General features: G+C 38.5%; 1 protein-coding gene across 1 annotated transcript in view; it reads right to left on the bottom strand.

The window, feature by feature from the left end:
• PRICKLE1 (prickle planar cell polarity protein 1) overlaps positions 1-16238 on the bottom strand; it is a 112902-nt gene extending 96664 nt beyond the window's left edge. The window contains exon 1 of the mRNA XM_008063857.2: positions 16175-16238. The gene's annotated coding sequence lies outside the window, so the exon portion shown is untranslated. The remainder of the gene's footprint in view (positions 1-16174) is intronic.
• Between the last annotated feature and the right edge of the window lie 146 nt (positions 16239-16384).

The raw sequence follows: 16384 nt of genomic DNA, 5'->3' as shown, positions 1-16384 counted from the left end.
TCACACTCACAAGCTTCTATTCATTTTTCTCTTTATTGACTCTGTTTGACCAGCTGCAATTCTGATTATACCATCAATTCTCCTGAACTCATAGGGGTTAGGTTGGTAGCTTTTACAAACAAGCGACTTAAACTTTGTTTCCAAAGATTGGGAGACCAAAGTATTTTATCCTAAGATAAAAGAAAGGCAAAGTGAAGGCAATAATTCTTTATAATTATTATATATACATAAACCTGAAGAATCTCTAACATAGTCAAGGAAGTGATAATATTCTCTAAATTTATGACTCAGAAGAAAAATGTACTATTATTTCCTTCTCAGCATTTTTATATCTTTTGTGGTTTTCTAGCTGTGTTCAAGGAACCAGGAACCTAAACTGGCTGGAGGGAGACAAGGATGCTGAGGAGATGGGGCTATCAACACATGCTGAGCCTTACAGGTAACGTACAGGATGCCCAGTTAACTTTAAATTTCAGGTAGACAACCAATAGTTTATTAGGGACATGAAATATTTGGAACACATTTATACTAAAAAATTATTCATTGTTTATCAGAAATTCACATTTAAATGAGTATCTTGTATTTTGTGTGTGTGTGCGCGTGCGCACTCATGTATGTGTGTTTATAAATATGGCAGTCCTGCAACAAACTCCTTCTCTCTCTTTTTAAAAAAAATTTTATTTTAAAGATGTGGGGTACAATTCAGGGTTAGGTATACAAAGGGTAATTGTACAGGTAAAGTTTGGGCCTCACTTTGGTCACCACTTCACCTGGTTTGAGATCAGGTAACCTTATTGATGAAGTGTGCCCTCCCCCTGGCAGTTTTCCACTACTGCTAATTCCTTTCTTATAGTATTATAATAGTTGTTTGGGGTCTGCTTATGAGTGAGCACATGTGGTATTCAGTTATTTGTTTCTTTGATAGATAACTGAGTATCTAAATCCATCCAAGTTGCTGCAAAGTTCATAATTTTGTCCTATATGGCTGCATAATATTCCATCGTGTGTATGTACCACATTTTTTTTTTAACCAATCCACTTTGAGTGGGCAGCATGGTTGGTTCCATCAACAAATTCCTTTTTCACTGCCCAGCAAAAGCAGCCCTACTTTACATGCTAGGGCTCTAGATAATCTTGGAGTTGAGAAAAGTATTCATCTAGCAAAAAAAGTTTTACTAAGCAAATTTGGGCAATACTCTGAACTCCACTGTCTGTGAACTTTCCACCAATAAAGCAAAGCGCATCTGGTTGTTGTGAAAATTAATTAAAGCTTGTAAAGCTCTTTGAAATTGGCATGTTCGGTCACATATGCTACAAAATATTTATCACATGCCAGACTGCCTGAAAACATACTGATTCCTCAGTGAACAATTAGATGGCAGAAATTCTAAAAGATTTGCTAAATCATAATTTTAATTTTATCACATTGAAGAACCACACATTAAAACACAGCAGAACCTTCCAACCTAAGAACTGAGTTTGTCTTTGAAAAACAAACAAATAAACATGATTTGCTTTTAAAAGTACAGTACTTCTTATTGTTAGGGGCTTTTTTCAGCTGAATCGCAGGGTTTGAAAAAAAATTTTAAAGCAGGAGTTCAAGAAATAACAATCAGGAAATAAAGAAAATAACTCCTATGAGTCTATTGTCTGCTATTTCTGCTTGGTAAGGTTTTCTAAGATTAAAAAACGGTTTTATGAAAACAAAACAGAGATACCAACACAATAAAACACATCTGGAAGCCACTTGGTGACATTCAGGAGGCTTTTTTTTTCAACCATTAACTTTCATGGAAAGCTCTTACAGTATTAAAGCAAATGCCATCAAAGTATAAAACTCATCATATAATTCTGTCTAAACACTTGAGGCTGAAATCCAAGTCTGCCAGTGAAACGAAAGAGTAAATAAGTTTAGATTGTACCAACATAACAATGAAAATGCAGAAGTGCACATGCCGGCTAGGTACAACCTTTAAGGAGGAAAACAGAGAACTCCCACTCAGCAGCTTAATGCCAGCCACAGAGAAGACAGACAGGATCACAATGAAAGTTGTCAAAATTTGTATCTTATTTCTGATTTAAACTGAAGTCTTATAAAGATGGCAAAAAGTTCCTCATTAAAAGCATAATTAATCTTAAATAGAAAGATTTGCCATTCACTAAGCATCATGCAGGTCTCATGTTTCCTGTCTCTTGTCTTCTGCCTAGAATGATTCATTCTGCAATTCTTATGGCTTGGTCAATTCCTATTTAGTAAGCAGGACTCAGTTCAACCATATCCTCCTCTCTGAAGACTTCCTTAATAATCCACACAGAACAAATGCCTTCTGCCTTTGCCTTTGTGCTAGTAATATGTCTAGTACACTTTGCTAGTCCTTCTTCACCACAATATATTGCCAGCAGGGGCTTAAATGCCTGCCTTCTTTACAAAATGCTGAGCTCTTGAGAGATTGGACTACTCGTGATTTAATGTTTGTATTCCCATAGCCTACCACAATGCCTGGCAAGCCACAGGCACTCAAGAAAGGAGTGTTGAAAGGAAAATGATGCCCCCAACATCTGAAATAAAACTGGGAAAATTTAACATTAGTCTAGATGTGGTGGCTCATGCTTGTAATCCTAGTACTTTGGGAAGCCAGGAACTGCTTGAGTCCAGGAGTTCAAGACCAGCCGGGCAACACAGCAAGACCTTGTCTTTAAAAAAAAAAAAAAAAATCAAAAAATTAGCCAGGTGTGTGCCACCACACCTGTCATCCCAGTTACATAGGAGGTTGAGGCAGAAGGATGACCTGAGCTTAAGAGGTCGAGGTTGCACCATGATCCTGCCACTGCACTCCAGCCTGGGTGACAGAGTGAGATCCCTGCTCAAATACACACATGCGTGCGCGCGCGCGCGCACACACACACAGACACACACACACACACAATTTCTCCTTACTTTTCAGAAAAGAGAAAAGAAGGCAGAGAATATGCAAAACAGCTCCCATCACTTTGAAGTGAATAAATAGTTAGGAAAAGAGGCAGAAGATGAAAGGGTCTGTATATCCATTTAAGGAACAAGAGAACACACTGAACCATTCTTAAAGCATCTCAGCAAAAGTGTGCCAATTGTACCCTGAAGGGCTAGCCTCCAGACCAAGGGGCACATGTGACTTGATTTCGATTCCACCCTCTAACAGTCTGCTGAGAAGGCCCGCAAAGGTATCATTAAGAAATGGAATGCCTTCCTGCAGTACTTTCACACAGTCATTACCATCTGATAGCGTTTGATCTTTGAGTCATGGCTGAAGTGACCCAGATTCAAACTGGTGATTATTAATGTCACATTTATATAGTCCTTCCTATTGGTGCAGCACTTCACAGTCACTTATGAATTTGCTGGGAAACATGCCACGGCTCACTGCTGGGTTCATCTGAACAATTCACAAGCTCTATCTGAGATACAATACTGATGCTATAATACTTCCTGGTGGGCTACTTGTAACTTTGGGCACAGCCTAATTAGAATGTGAATGAGATCCGAGGTCTTGAGGATTTGCTGAAAAGTTAGTGATTTAATTAATCACAATGCTACTAAAAGGAACGTCCAGGCCAGTAGGTCTGCTGACATATGCTAATGTGTAGTTTCACTACTTATTGCATATTTACACCAGTATTTATCTAGGTTGTGTGGGAGATAAAGTTATTAGGGTTTTGAAAATATTAAGAGTACAACCAAAATGAATGTTAGGTTAGTTGTATTTTCCAGCACATCCTCTCTAAACCTTCCAAGATTAATTTTGATTTGGTCAATGAACACACACATTGTAAACATAACTCTAATCACTATGTGATTACACAAGTAAGTGAACCTACTACTTTGAGTTCTTTTAAAATGTTCCACATTTCTCACACAGAAACACAGTACTCATATTGTAATTTTTAGTATGCCATTGTTGTAACTATATTAGATTAATAATTTGTTCTTTACTATCCCCGAATTTTTTTTAGTTGTCATATTGAACTGTGATGTAATCTATTAAACCAAACTTTTAGCCGGGGGAAGCATATATTCTCTCAGGTCTTTAAAACATAGCTATTATTTTATATATATATATATATTTTTTTTTTTTTTTTTTTTTTGAGTTGGAGTCTCACTCTGTCACCCAGACTGGAGTGCAGTGGCCGCTCCCGGCCACTGCAGCCTCGACCTGCTGGGCTCCAGCGATCCTTCCGCCTCAGCCTTCCAAGTAGCTGGAATTACAGGCATGCGCTACCACGCCCAGCTGATTTTTTGATTTATTGTAGAGATGCGGTCTCACCACCCAGGCGGGTCTCGAATCCGCGGGATCAGGCAATCCACTCACCTCAGCCTCCCAAAGGCACGGGATTACAGGCTGAGCCACCAATCCGGCTTATTTTATATTTTATCAATAATTTTTGAGTTAGGGTCTCCCAGGCTGGAGGGCAGTGGCATGATCACGGCTCACTGCAGCCTCAACTTTCTGGGCTCTGGCGATCCTTCTACCTCAGCCTCCCCAGTAGCTGGGACAATAGGCACATGCCACCAACCCTGGCTAATGTTTTTCTTATTTTTTGTAGAGATGAGGACTCACTAGTTGACTAGGCTCATTTTGACCTCCTTGGTTCAAGCAATCCTCCTGTCTTGGCTTCCCAAAGTACTGGGATTATAAGTAAACCACTGTGCCCAGCCTATTATTGAATCTTAAGCTGGCCACACTGGATAATGAATAAAGCTATAAGTTGCACCTGGCTAATATGAATACTTTGGAATAGTCTGTTAAATAATTCTAGTTAAGGATTCAGGAGAGATGGTAATGAGACTAATAAAAATAATACTAGCGTACGTTTGAAATTATGGCCTCCAAATCTTTAGAATCAACTAAATTAAAAAATCATCAACTCCCTCACTTTACAACTGAGGAAACAGGCACAGAGTAGGTAAGAAGTCTAGAAAATGATGGGACTCATCCAATATCATATGCACGTTTGTAGTTGGAGAGGAGGCAGTCATGATCTAAAAGATTTCTTAATATTGAACAAATAGAAGCACAGCAGTATCTATGAAACAAAAAACATCATCCAACAATTTTGGGTAAGCTGCAAGTGCTTGCTTACTTTCTCTTTCTTGTGTTCTTTCTCTCTTTCTAACAATGTACCTGCAGCCATCCATTTATTTGGGAACTGCCACACCAAGGCTCCTAGGAAGCTGTGTCTTGAACCAACCAGCAGTTCCTCATCAGGAAAGTGGGATAACCTCAGTTAGACCTGCACGCAAAGATGCAGTGAAGATAAATGAGATGAATCTGAAAGTGCTTTGTGTATTTCAGAGGAACTAGTCTCATTATAGTAAAGAACCCCTAAGTTAAAACATGATAATTTCTGGACAAATAAGTTGGCTCAGCATCTTAATAGGAAAGCTGATTTGCTGCCAATTTAGCCCTGGAATCTGAGACATTAAAATAATAATTTCAAGCAACTAGATTTCCTAGCAAACTGGTTGAAATCACTTAGAGGATTTAGCTTTTCACCCCTGGAATTTAAATCAGGGGATTTCTTGAGTGAAAGACAGTCTGTCATCTTTGTTTTAATATACATGGCAATACCACAAGACTACCTATATATGTTTTTTAAGGTCACAGAGTAGCACAGGCACATTATGAAGAAGGAAGCCACATAGATTTCTTGTTGCAAGCCTTCAGTCTTCTATTAATACAGCATCCCTTTGTTGTATGATTACATTTCATTGATCACTTTGGGGTGGAGGAAAAGATGGAGGAATAGTTGATTAACCTCTTTCCTTATACAGTAATTGGCATTTCTCTGACTATATTCATATAAGGGGAGAAACAGCTCAGAAACTCCACTTTAGTTGCAAAAGAAACAAAAACCCTCAAACAAAATCGCTATCTCTTTTCTAAGAAATTTAAGCTTGGGCAATCCCTTCAGGTCCCCTCCCACTGTGGGAACTTTTCTGTCTTCTCAGTAAATCCTGCTTCCTCATAAAACAAAACAAAACAAAAAACAAAACAAAACAAAAAGAAAGAAAAGAAAAAAGAAAAAAAGAAATTTAAGCTCAAATAAAAACAGAATACTGGCTACTATTTGTCTTTTTTTTTTTTTGAGTTGGAGTCTCACTCTGTCACCCAGTCTGGAGTGCAGTGGCCGCTCCCAGTCACCGCAGCCTTGACCTGCTGGGCTCCGGCGATCCTTCCGCCTCCGCCTTCCAAGTAGCCGGAACTACAGGTGCGCGCTACCACACCCGGCTCATTTTTTATTTATTGTAGAGATGAGGTCTCACCAAGTTGTCCAGGCGGGTCTCAAACCCGCGGGCTCAGGCAATCCGCTCACCTCAGGCGTGGGATTACAGGCTGAGCCACCGAGCCCGGCTTTTGTTTTTATTTTATAAATTCCAATGGTCCACAAACACCTACCCTGTAAAATGAGAGTGGCCATTTGCTAACTTTATTGTCCTATTGTAAGAGTGACATTATAAGTTTGAAACTCTGTAACTTTCTCAGCACTACATATTATTAGATTGAGGATCAGTCATTCATTCTGCAGGTATTTATTAAACACCTACTAAATACCAGGTGCTACCCTAAGAGCTGAGAGTCAAGCAGTAGACAAAACAACACAGAGGCATCTTTATGAAACAGGTAGCTATAATAATACATATCTGCTGGAGAGTGATCAGTGCTTTGGAGGAAGTAAAGCAGGTTCAGGGCCTGGGGATTGCAGGATGGTGGCTGTAGAAAGGCTGTTATTTATATAGTGTGGTTGGGGAAAGCCCTCTGGCATCAGATGACTTTTGAGTAGAGACCTGAAAGGATGTAGTGAACCGTGATCCCACGTGCCCCTTTATATTAGCTTGAAGTCTGGCATAAATGAGGAGATTAATGGTGAAACTTTAAGAAAGTCAAACCAAAAATAGTAAGGCTTTATACAATACTCTGAACCAGTTCTCCATTTCAAATCATCCTTAAGCTATTAAGCTACAGTTTAGTCTTTTTCCTGACTAAAATGCCTCATAGTAATAACTAAAAGAGAGAGTTTCATTGTTACATTGTGCAAACAACCCAAGTAGATAATTCAGGTAGAAATTTCCACCCTGAGGCTCTGATTATTTGATTTGGCAATGGGCATACAGTAGGAAAAAATGTGCTGAAGTGAGCTGATTTTGCTACTGACCATGACTATATAGTGAGAAAGTTCAAAAGAAATTGGACAGTTATCCAGGTTTTAGAATGGCAAGTTTTAAAGTTCTTTTAATTAAAAACAAAGCAGTGCCCCTCAAAAAAGTATGACAAAACACAACAATAAAACATCAAGTAAAATATGTAGTTAGTTGTCAAATGTCTCCTTTAATTGTGCTGTATAGACATGGGCACCAGTAATACTGACTAGTTTAAGTTCTTTTTATTTAGTCTGTGTATATTCTACATTAATGACAATAATAGATGATAAGAAATACTCAAATTTTCAAAGGAAAAAAAGCAAATAAAATGGGCAACAAATTCTTTTAGTTAATTTCCACAAAACTATGTAACCATAAATTTTCCCATGTTTGATAACAAAAGTTCCAGATACATTATAGTTATTATGAGGAAAATTGAGTGTTTATTATATTTTATTGATTTTCTCTGATTTATTTTGTATATATATATATATACACACATATATATACACACAGATGTGAACCTCTGTGTAGTATAGATATAGACAGTTTTAAAGAACTTCATATGTTATAAAAGACATGACATTGAATTATGTCTGGCAAAGGATCCAAATAATTGCTGCTTATAAAAAGATAACTTCAATTAGCTACGTTAAAGCTTACTTCACTAACTGCCGAGAAATAGGAATTGGCATTACCATTGTTTAAAGGACAACAGGTTTAATGGCATAAACAGACGGATGGATGGATGGATGGATAGATGGATAGATAAATATAGATAGATATAGATTTATCTATCTACACAGGTAATTTAGCAAGAAACCTATGTTAATAAAGATCTATTTATAATTTTTTAACATTTGCAACTTAAAGATCTTTACAAATAGTACTTAAAATTGTAATAAAGTCATACATTTATCAGAAAAGTTTTGAAACCTTGATGGTGATACAGCTGGGTTACACTTCTTGAATCAATACATATTGCCTGCCACAGAAAATAAGATTATTCATTTAACAAATACAGGAGCTCAAAAAGTAATGAAACATAGGGTAAACTTATTTTTCCAACTGTATGTTGATTATACTTTTGAATAATATGTTCAACATCATTTTTTGTCAACCTCCAGATACGTTTTCAGGTGAAGAACCTCCAAATTTAAAGCAATGAGACCAATTGTTAACCTGGAAAAAAACCCATAAATACATTATGGAGTATGCCCAAAGTGTGGAAACATAAGAAAAATAATGTATTTATTATGTTGTTTTTCAGATGAACAATTATACCCATTGTTTAAATTTGGAGGTACTTTACCTGAGAGGTGTCTGAAAATTGACTATATAGATATACAACATTATTTGAAAATGTAATTAAAATTATGTTTTCAAAAAATTTCTTGACTTTAGGGGCTCCCTCTATTTGTCGAGTGTCTACTGTGTGCCAGCCAGTGTGTTAGGCATTGGGTATGTTGTCATGGTGAACAAACATGGTTCCTTGTGATTATCATCACTCATGGGCACAGAACATAGATCATCCTGGAAGTGAGTTAAAATGACGTCTTGAATATTTTGACAGTAGCATTAAGAATGACTAAGTCAATGAACAAAAAAAGAAAGGAAGAAAGGAAGGAAAGAAGGGAAGATTGGAAAAAAGAGAAAGAAGAGAGAAGGAGAATGAAGGAAAGAAAAAAGAAAGGAAGGAAAAAAAGAAAATGAAAGAAAAAGCAAGCAGTTCAGCCTAGAAAAAATTGTTTCTAGGATTAGAAACAAAACTTTGAACGGGAAGGAATGCTTAGACATCATCTAATCTAGTAGCTCCACAGCAGTTGTACATTGGAATCACCTGAGGGGCATGTTCAAGCTAAATCTAAACGTGCAAGACTATATCCCAAGCTGCTCTTTAAAAGCTCTGTGCATTTGTATTTTGAAAATCTCTGTAGGTGCATATGGTTCTATCCCTTGATTAGTATATACTGATCTAGCCTAATTCCCTCATTTTACATGTGAAGAAATTGAGGCCTAGAGAAACTGAGTGACTGTCCCAAAATTACACAACTATTGTACTATTGTCCAAGTTTTCTGATTTTAAGAAAAAAAAACTATACAAAAATTGACATTTTCTGTACTATGATAGTGCCTTACTCCACTATTCTCTATTCTGAGATTTCTGCTCAAGAACAAACAGGAAGCCGGGCTCAGTGGCTCAGCCTGTAATCTCGTGCCTTTGGGAGGCTGAGGTGAGTGGATTGCCTGAGCCTGCGGGTTTGATACACACCTGGGCAGCGAGACCTCATCTCTACAATAAATCAAAAAATCAGCTGAGCATGGTAGCGCACGCCTGTAATTCCGGCTACTTGGAAGGCTGAGGCAGAAGGATCGCCGGAGCCCAGCAGGTCGAGGCTGCAGTGGCCAGGAGCGGCCACTGCACTCCAGTCTGGGCGACAGAGTAAGACTCCAACTCAAAAAAAAAAAAAAAAAAAAAAAGAACAAACAGGATAAATGGAAAAAGTACTCTGTCAAAAGTTACAGAATCATGGCAAAAAAGCCAGTGTCCACAGGCATCATGAACATACAAGTAACAAAAAAAGACCCATCACACACTATAGTAACCTGGCTGCTTCCGGTTTAAACAGCCAAATCAAGCTAGTTTAAAACACTCCCACACACATATCAACATTCCTATCAGTTTCTCATTCAGCACTGCAATGAATAATAATTTTGGTTTCCGTGGGAAGGAGGGGGAGGAAAAAAGAAAGCAATTTTTCTGGTTTATTCCTCAAAATTCAGAAGGTTAAGGGGGAAAAAATGCACTTCCAGTACCTCAATATGGAGAAAGCCTGGTCTGCTTTTAACACTTTTGGCAGTACTTGAGGACACGTTTTTGGCTATTAGCCTGCCAAGCTGCTTAAGCTTATAGAAGGCCCACAGAGGGAACTTATATGATTAAGTTAGTTCAACACAAACATCTTCTCTGTATTTTTATTCCTTCCCTTCACATTCATGAAAACATAAAAAGTCGAAGCATTTCAGAACTAGGTGATGGGGGCAAGTTATTGATCATTTCAATTCCTTTCTTGAGGCTTGTGTAAATAAGAACTGGGGCAACTCAGTGAAATTATTCATATGATCCTTGCAGGGAACAAAGCTTAGCATCAGAAAGCAGTTCAAAATTCCTATGAAGCATATGTATTTTCTTACAAGAAACATCTGTGATTCTCTAACGCACTTCAGGCCTAACTCTATCTCTTTCTAAAAATTATGTAACATGCTTACACTTCAAGTTCTAAGCATACTTATTAATTACATAGTCACAGAAGAATGTAAAATGTCATCTCTTTTTCACATATATTATAACAAGTATTTTGACACGAGAACACTAGGCAATCTTCTTGCATAAAATCTAACAGTTCTCTAAATAGTTTGGAAGAGATATTTTAAAGCAAAACAAAATATCACACTATCTAGTCCCTTTTCAGATCCTAAATTAGGGACTTAGATTATTCAAGCATGTAAATATAGCACAGTTGAAAATATAAATTATAGTTCACAAGTTATGAGTTTCTTCAGAAGATTACCATATTATTTGCTTATCAGTGAAATAAAGGAAACAAAAGATATATAAATGCCCTTGGTGAAACTGCAACATGGCTTAAATTGGTTGACTGTTATTAGACTGAAAGAGTGGTGTGTATACACACACAGAAGGCAGCATTTTAACTAGGGCAGGAGAAGCTGGCCAATATAGAAAAAGGTTTTAATAGACTTTCTATTTCAACCATAGTTACTGTGGGTTTTGTCACTATAGCAATGGTCTTGGGTGGGGCATGCGTGTCTAGCAGGCAATGGTGCTTAGCCGCTAAAGTAACATCAACTTCATTCTGCCTCTGGTTGAGCAAATTTCCTTCAAGAAGGTTTGCCTAATTGAAAGACAGTTTCCATGGATAAAGATTAAAACAAAAACCCTAAGCATTGCTTGGTGGGCAATTCTTCACAGTACACTGCTCTACTAAGATTAACCTCACACTTTCTCCCAGTTTTGATCCAAGGCCTCCAATGGCTTTAGTTACTGGTAGTGCTTTGGATCTAGGCAGTAACCTAACCTCCAGGATCCCAGTGATCCCTAGCAGCCTGGGTTAATTTCAGCTGTCTCTACAGGGGCTACATGAAACATGGCATTTACAAATTTGAATTATACAGCACTATTTATTACATGATGGAAGGTTTCCAAAAGTGCCAGAAGAGATGTTGGCATTTATGCAAGTCAACTACTGTTCAACCCAAAGAAGCACTATATTCTATAGGATGTTTTTGCCAGGATTGAAAGAGCCTGTGTGAAAACACCTTAATTGGGACCATCTTAGCACCTCGCCTGTTGGATGCCCTCTAGCTCTAGGTGTTATGTTTCAGTTGGGCCAACAGACTGTCCTGGAAACAGAAATCTCCAGTCCTATTACCAATCCATTCACTCCCAGTCCTGAGAGTGTATATTTTCTTATTTTCAGATTTAATAAGTCAAATCTATTTGGTAGTTATTAAAAGATTTAAGCAGCCACAGTTTTAAAAGGTTTCAGTGTTCAGAAATTTCAGGCCCACAGAGAAGGCAGATCTGGAGGGTTTGCTTCTTGCAAAATGGTGAAATTATTTACCAGTCCCCAGACCCCACTCCCAGTCCACCCCAACCCCTGTTAAAAGAATATTCATGTTGATCTCTACCTTTTAACAATGTTTGTTAACTAAACACCTCTTCATGGACCCACGAAAAGAAAAATAGGGGGATCTGAAAAAAGGACAGTGTATGAGATGATCTCCAGTGACCTAAAAAGACAATTATAATGATAGGTCCCTAAAGAAGGAGAGGAGAAACCTGAAAACATTAGCTACTTATAATATGCTATCAGATAACCTTATCCCCTTTTCTTCTTTGGGGAAATCCAAACTGCTGCACAATGTTCTTTAAAAATTCCTTTATTAAAACGTTTGTGTGCTTGCTCAAAGCAAATGGCTAGCCTAGAAAACTAGGGTCAATATCATTTCACATTAAGTGGTGGCTACTTTATATTAGACCTTTTTTTAAAGGGCAACAAAAATGGTGTGTGGGAGGGTAGTTATAAAAAACATCACAGGAAACCAAATAGCCTTTATTTAAATTAAAAGCAATCACAGCCTGATTCTTGGAACACACTTCGAAATGCTTTTTGGCACACAGCTGCTACATGCCGCCAAATATTGTGTGTAATTGGAAACATTTCAAACAGAATTGTTACCAAAGTCAAAGACCATAATCGCAAGCCGTCAGATCTGTGCCTCAGATAAAAGAAGGGCAGCTGAGCAAGAGCACACAGCATGGAAGAGTCCACTTATAGGTCTGCATCTAACTGCAATGTTTTCACCGTGTTATTGACAGATCTTTCCTTCCGGAGACCTGATGAGAAAGGGAGGACCCAGAGAGGCATACGCAAGCAAAAGCTGGTGGGCGCGATAAATCAGCAGCTGGGACAAAATTCTTAGAAAGGAGGAGTCCATGACTTCAGTACCAGAACAACTGAAATAACACAGTCCTCATCTTTTTTCCTGAAGTGTAATCCACTAGAAATGAAAGGCATCTCTCCCAAGAGTTTACCCCAAATCTCCAGCAAGGAAAATGCATCTGCAGTTGAATTGGTCAGTTGATTCACTTAGGACCAAACTTAAGTGTGGGGGTTGGGGAAGAAAGTTAAGTAAAGGTAAATGACAGCTGCTTGCCAGTTTACAGCTCCAAGTTTTAAAATGTTTACATTGGCTTCTGCCTGGCCAGCATTTAAAATTTTATTTTAAATGTAAAAACCTCTTTTTATAGGAGAATGAAGCTGGAAAAGTCTAATCAATTCAGGCTGGGCCATCATTCTTGTTCCTGGAGAAGGTCCTTCAAAAGTGACCAAAATGCCTTTAGAGTTTAGTCTAAACAAGCGCACAAAGCAGAGACACAGGAAGAATTATTACCTTCTTTTTGAGAATTTTGATCCCCTTACCCACTCACCCCTCCTCCCCCCCATAACTGAAAACAGTCAGTGCCAGTGGACCAGCAGCTTAGGAATAGTTCTTGGAAAAATCGTGTCATTCTGGCATACAGAAAAGTGATCCGATTATCCTATCATATCTTTGTGCCAGAAGTGTCATGACATCAGCATGCTCCAACGTGTAAAGCACGTCTCTTCCCACCGTCCCTCCTTCGGGAAAGAGGAGAAGTGGGGGAAACAAAGGCTTACTTGGATTCTCCATGCAATTTCAGGCCAGGCTTTTTTTTTCACTGCTCCAAAGTGTTCATTTTCCAACACACTGTAGTTGCCCTCCTGGACTTCAGCTCAGCATGGCCATAAACAAGGAGGTGTGGTTACTGGTTGGTGGGGAGGGCATTGAGGCGATACTAAGGCAGAAGCTGCTGCATTTCCTCGATACCATCTTGGTCCTTGGCACTCCTTTCTGGAGTGCTGGCTCCACATGCTGCCCAAGGTTTCGAGGAACTGCAGCAATGCAGGAGTTGGCATCCTGATTATTGTACTTCCCTCTCTCAACTCGTGTGCTCACACCAACCAGAAGAAAAAGAAGTAATGGTCCCTTAAAACACCAACCAATCAACCAACCAATCAAGAAACACAACTCACTCACTTTCCTAATTCCATCTTTTTATTGTGGAATAATTATACATGGAGTTGAGCAATGATAATATTCTCTCACTAATAAGAGTTAAGCAAATGATATTATTTTACCTGAACAAAAAAGAGCTATTTTTTCAAGAAAGAGGAGTCAATCCTAGTCAGGTGACATCTCCTATGGAGAATCACTTTGACTTTTTAACATTTCTATGCACACATGATAACCACTTAGGCTTTTAAAATTACTTTTGTCCCCCCTACAGAGATGGGGTCTTGCTATGTTGCCCATGCTGGACTAAAACCTCTGGGCTGAAGCAATTCTTCTGTCTCAGTTTGCTGAGTAGCTGAGACTACAGGTTTGCACCACCACCACACTCAGAGCCCTTTCCTTTTTTAAAAGAAAAAATGTATTCTTTACAAAGTAGCTTAAGAAGGAAATTAACTGTAGTAACTAGAAATAGAAGAATGATAATCTTTACTAAAAATTGTTTCCCATAATATTAGGTAACCCAAAATATAGGTATAGGCCATTAAAAGAATTTCTTAATTACTGGAAAATATATTTTAAAGTTACATTTCATGAGTACTATAAACAATCACTCATAATATTCAACCCCTTGTATTTTACCTTCAAGTATTTATAAGAGATTTTAGATAAATTATTTTATGATACCACTTTTAAAATTTATATTTCAGTTGACTTTTAAAAATCTTTAATAAAAGAAACTACAAAATGTAACTGTTTTGATCTTTTCAGAGTTATCATAGAAGAGGATATTAGAACAACTAGACTTTTACCCACATCTGACTCTAAATTTAATAGTTCAGCTATTAACCATATGAGGGTTCTCTTTTCCTCCCCAGCTGATATTAGGTTTTATTTGGGTGAGCCAAGCTGACTCATTATCCCCCCACCCCCCCAACACCCTTGAACAAAAAGAGTAGCTCCATGGATTTTGATTATAAAAGCATAATCAGCTTTTTAAGCTTCATTGGCATTCCTGGCAGAACTGATTGAATCTGTCACTTTAGTAAAACATATCACCTTTCTTTTAAAAACTTATGAACCAACAGTCTCACTCAGTGATAAATCACCAATTAGTACCAACTTAAGGGTAGAAAAATTAATTTACTAAACCTATTCACTTGCATCACTATGTCTATCTCCATGAACCATCCAGTTTTTCCTTCCTTCCTGTCTTCCTCCCTTCCTTCCTCCCTTTTTTTTTAAACCTTCTAAGGGTTATTCATAAGAACAAATCACTGTGTTAGCGATGACTTATTAAACTTAGAGACTTTCAAGTTCATCAGCAAGTGTGCAAACCCTTAGCTGTGGGCAACATCCATTTATTTCTAGCGCCTCTCAGTTTTAACTTGTAGAGTACATGCATTGTTTACCTTTAAATCCTTTGTATAAACATTTCTAGAAGAGCTTGTAAAATATCTCCTTCTATGTTTCCTAACTTGCCAGTTGATAGCATTTAGAAACCCTCTGGTACCAGCAGGTGCTGTATTTTGCTTTCCTCAGGCTCCAGCTGGGCTACAATGACAGATTCCTATCCCAGGCCAAGCCCAGCCACCAAGGCTACCACCACACATTGGAGGCAAACTGAACCAGGCTCCACCAGACAGCAAGATAAATGGCTGCTGTTTAAGTTTAAAATTCCTTGGTGGGAGTAAATATTGTTCCAGAGAAAAGGCTTGTCAAATATTGCGTCATCCTTACAGAGCTGTCTTGATTAAAGTAGAATCTTTGGATTAAGTTGATGCTCAATTCAAAATGTATCTATCTTGCTGTCATGGGATTTTTTTTTTTTTCCTTTCCTAGACTCTGAAAACAGACATATTGTTGGGGATGGTCAAACAAGGCTGCTGCCTCCCAAGGGGCTAGAGCCCACTCCTGATAATAGAAGGCGGTTGAACATTGACACTTCACTGAGGATAATGGAGACAGCAAAGGCTTAGTGGGAAAAGGCCAGTTGTCACCTAAGTGACAGGCAACAGCTGAGCTCACACATCTGGAGCAAGACTGGGGCAAACATAGGAACCCTCACCCGTCTACACCTTGGGCTTGTCTGAAAAGACGGATGGAAGTTCCCTTTACCCCAAAAGTCATTTTAAAATAGCTGATGGTGAACCGTGCCACTTATATAACATCAGCGGCAGACACAGCCTTCTGAAGGGCTGACAAAAATGAGGCAGTAGACAAAACTGTATGCATAAACAGATACTGGCTACAATTTCATTAAGTATCATCTGTCCTTCATAAAATCTATCCTAAAAGACACACACACACACACACACACACACACACACACACACACACACACGCACACGCATCCTTTTTATAGCACAAAATGCATCTGACCTCCGCAGGAGGGGCAAGATGTTTACGGTCCTTTTCCTTTAGGCCCGGTCCCATGGCGTGCTCTTCATCTTGTTCGTGGCCGCAGTTCTGCCTCTGATCCCCTTCTTAAAATCAGCGACCAAACGTGTTTGGCCTGGGATCCCGAATCCTTGGGCAAGCTGGAACTCAGCGTGATGCCAGCCCTCCCCCCTCACATCCTCCCCCCGACCC

This window comes from Carlito syrichta, unplaced genomic scaffold, assembly GCF_000164805.1.
Source record: "Carlito syrichta isolate Samal-C Ts95f unplaced genomic scaffold, Tarsius_syrichta-2.0.1 Scaffold307107, whole genome shotgun sequence".
Taxonomy (NCBI): domain Eukaryota; kingdom Metazoa; phylum Chordata; class Mammalia; order Primates; family Tarsiidae; genus Carlito; species Carlito syrichta.
Note: the sequence above shows the minus strand (reverse complement) of the source record. Positions and strands in the feature narration are given on the sequence as shown.